Genomic DNA, 4472 nt, shown 5'->3' with positions numbered 1-4472 from the left:
GATGAAGAGTTGAAAATGTACAAGGTTTATTAGTAAAAAACTATGAGCAATATTAAAAATATGAGATATTTTGGGTATAATCATTCCATTTTGACACATATGTAAGGAAGGGGAATTCTTTAAAGGAGGTGCATAATTCACATGCTTGAATGAGTTTTAAACTCAAAAATAATGTGATATTTTTATCTCTCATCTCTCTTGAACCAAACCAAATCAAAATGGAACCAAACCGAATCAAAAAGTAACCAAACTAGGTCCAAATCTAGTCCAAATTCAACCAAACTGACTTGGAAAATTCTAGAATCAGTTTGTTTGGTTAGGAGCTCAAATTTTCCTATAAATAATAACCTCCCCTTGTTGAAAAAAATATAGTGTCTTATGCATTGTTACTCTACTCCACCTAAGCCAAGAACTGTGAATTCTTTAATAATTCACTAGTTTTTGATACTCTTTCTTTCTTCAATCCCCATTGGTGGCTCCATCAACATACTAAACCAATTGATTGGTTGGGGGCCTCTACCGTGAACAAAGAATCAAGCAAATTATAAGATAAGTATAGTGAATTTTGATCTTTTCTATAATTTCTCAATGATTCTCTCTTCTCAACCCCTCTCAAGCTTGAGAAGCTTAATTGGTATGGTTTTTGAAATGCTATTGAAGTTAATTAATTAATGATAGTAAAGAATTACATAAATTTCCATTTATGTTTAATTCTAATGGTTTTTTCTCTCTCTCACTTAAGAAATGGTCATACTCATGACCCATTCTCAATCCAAATGAAGCTTTTTATAAAGGTTTTTCTTAATCCAAGATTAATCTATGCTTGAGAATAAATTAATAGTTTTTTTTATGCTTTTAGTTTATGATTATTTTTTATTTAATCCATTAAGGGTTAATGATCCAATTAGGGATCATTCTAATCATTCCCTTAAAGTTAACCTATCTTTTAAAATAATTGAGATCTATTAGTTATAGTAGCGGAGCTATGGCAAAATTTTATAAAAATATACACATAAAATAATTTCATTCAAAGCATGAAAAGAGGATTTCCTACCATATTCTAGGAACTATCATCCTAGATGAATTAAAAGAATTTTATTATGCATAGAGATGTGGATGTGTGTATGTAGATGTAGATGTATGGATGTGAGTGTGAATGTGGATGTGGATGTATGCATGGAGATGTGGATGTATGCATGTAGATGTAGATGTATAGATGTGGATGTGAATGGAGATGTGGATGTATGCATGTAGATGTAGATGTATAGATGTGGATGTGAATGTGGAGGTGGATGTATGCATGTAGACGTAGATGTATGGATGTGAACGTGAATGTGGATGTGAATGTATGCATGGAGATGTGGATGTATGCATGTAGATGTAGATGTATGGATGTGAGTGTGAATGTGGATGTGGATGTATGCATGGAGATGTGGATGTATGCATGTAGATGTAGATGTAAAGATCGGATGTGAATGTGGAGGTGGATGTATGCATGTAGATGTAGATGTATAGATGTGAATGTGAATGTGGAGGTGGATGTATGCATGGAGATGTGGATGTATGCATGTAGAAGTAGATGTATAGATGTGGATGTATGCATGGAGATGTGGATGTATGCATGGAGATGTGGATGTATGCATGTAGAAGTAGATGTATAGATGTGGATGTAAATGGAGATGTGGATGGATGCATGTAGATGTAGATGTATAGATGTGGATGTGAATGTGGAGGTGGATGTATGCATGTAGATGTAGATGTATCTCAGATGTATGGAGGTGAATGTGAATGTGGATGTGGATGTATGCATAGAGATGTGGATGTATGCATGTAGATGTGAATGTACGCATATAGATGTGGATGTATGGATGTGAATGTGCATGTAGATGTGGATGTATAGATGAGGATGCATGGAGATGTGGATGTATGCATGTGGAAGTAGATGTATGGATGTGGATGTAAATGGAGATGTGGATGGATGCATGTAGATGTAGATGTATAGATGTGGATGTGATGTGGATGTATAGATGTAGATGTATAGATGTGGATGTGAATGGAGATGTGGATGTATGCATGTAGATGTAGATGTATAGATGTGAATGTGAATGTGGAGGTGGATGTATGCATGTAGATGTAGATGTATAGATGTGGATGTGAATGTGGAGGTGGATGTATGCATGTAGATGTAGATGTATGGAGGTGAATGTGAATGTGGATGTGGATGTATGCATAGAGATGTGGATGTATGCATGTAGATGTGAATGTACGCATATAGATGTGGATGTATGGATGTGAATGTGCATGTAGATGTGGATGTATGGATGAGGATGCATGAATGTGCATGTAGATGTGGATGTGAAAATAGATGTATGGATGTAGATGTGGATATATGGATGTGAATGTGGATGTGGATGTGGATATATGTATAGATGTGAATATATGATATGTGATGTGAAGGAATCTGAAGTGATGAGGTGCGATTAAAATGGTGAGCTTTCGGTACGGTGGATGAGGGGCCAAGGAAGCGGCCTATGAGTGAAGCGCTAGGTCACCTGCGAAGGATCCTAGAGGGTGCTGACCATACGGTGCTCGGGCTCTGGGTCGCCCAGGATACCCACGCGTGCGTCGAGGAAGATATTGGAACAAGGAGTAAGAGTTGTTTTCTAAAATCGGGCATGGATCTGGTTGATTGACCTTGCTGGTCTTCAATGGATGAGTCCATGGCTCTTTATATGGATCTGTTGGTTGATCTTGCTGATCTTCAACGAGAGTCCATCTTGATAAGTGATTATATTGCCGAGTATTATGGGCTAGGAACTATCGAAACGGCCCCTGAGCGTTCTAATTGCCAATGATGCCATAGATACTCTGATGAAGGAATGATGGGAAATTAAGAATCAATTGGATAAATTGGAAGATGGTGATCAATGATACTATGGTTTTATTAAAGGATTGTTTTAAAACTGGTTGAATCTGTGAAAAGGCAATTTCATATTGGGTGTGTAAGTGGTGTGACTAGTTTTATTTTTGCATGAACTTCCGGCTAGGGGGCCTTGGAACTCTTTTCCTTGGTACCCGGGACAAAACCTAACCAAATTCTTAATTGGATCCCATCACTACAGTGGTTGGGCAGTTGACTAACCCTTTTACCTCACTTTTCCCCTGAAATGCATCATAAAAACTAACAGCCTGTGCTTTAATCTGTCTTAGCATGTCAGCAGCATTGTTCACAGGAACACCACAATCCCGTGTTTTCCTTGCATTCTGTACTATGGCTGCAAGGCATGATGTCTGGACAAAACTTAAAAAACCGGCCTTTTCCCAGACATCATTATCCTCCTCTGTGACTTTATCACCATCCTGCACTGTATCAACATCTTGCACTTTTTCACCATCCTGCACTTTATCACCACCATCCTGCACTTTTTCACCACCATCCTGCACTTTATCACCACCATCCTGCACTTTTTCACCATCATCCTGCACTTTATCACCACCATCCTGCTTTTTATCACCATCCTGCACTTTATCACCACCATCTTGCACTTTTTTCACCATCATCCTACACTTTATCACCACCATCCTGCTTTTTATCACCATCCTGCACTTTATCACCACCCATCCTGCACTTTTTCACCATCATGCTGCACTTTATCACCACCATCCTGCTTTTTATCACCATCCTGGACTTTATTTACACCATCATGCACTTTATCACTATCTTGCAGTGTATCACCATTCTGGCTTGTGAGGACATTGCCAGATATTTCAGCTAGTCCATCCACACTGACAGTGTCTGCAATGATAAATTTCATACATTGGAAAAGAACTTCATGAAATACATAACAATGAGAGATATATAAGAAACAAAATAGTCGGACTCTTTTCATTCATTAAATAGAAAATGTCAACAATTTGGCTACAGAGCCAGAATGGCTACAGAGCCAGAATGGCTATTGATGGGACAAACCCAAAAAAGGGGATTGACATGCATTCATGGGGAGAACTAGCAGAATTTAGCGTTGCAATCTTTTTCTGACTTTGGCAGTAGCACCTTTTCGTCCCGATCCTTCAGAGATATTGGTAGGTTCCTCCTTGTCCGGTTGATCATCTATTATATTGGAAGCTTTATCTAGGTCCTTATTGCTTGAAGTTGGAGGATGCTGGCTAGAAGATCCTCCTGCATGGAAAACAGTCATTAGCAAGTGAAAACATATTAGTCTACATTCAATTATAAAAGTGAACACAACCTTTCGTTTTCCTCTTTCTTCCCCTTTTCAACATTTTAAAGGCTTGTAGCAGTGAAGGACTCTCTTCTTGATGATTCTCCTTGTCCATGTCATTATCTACAGGACTTTCTACACCCAAGTCCACAAGTTCTTTCTCCTTGATAGTGTCATCCTTTGGATCAGGTTCCTTGTTTTTTCCACGGAAATCTACCACGGTCTCAAGTTCCGTGTCCAACTGTATAT

This window comes from Cibotium barometz, chromosome 54, assembly GCF_041138505.1.
Source record: "Cibotium barometz isolate CiBa-2024 chromosome 54, ASM4113850v1, whole genome shotgun sequence".
NCBI lineage: Eukaryota > Viridiplantae > Streptophyta > Polypodiopsida > Cyatheales > Cibotiaceae > Cibotium > Cibotium barometz.
Note: the sequence above shows the minus strand (reverse complement) of the source record.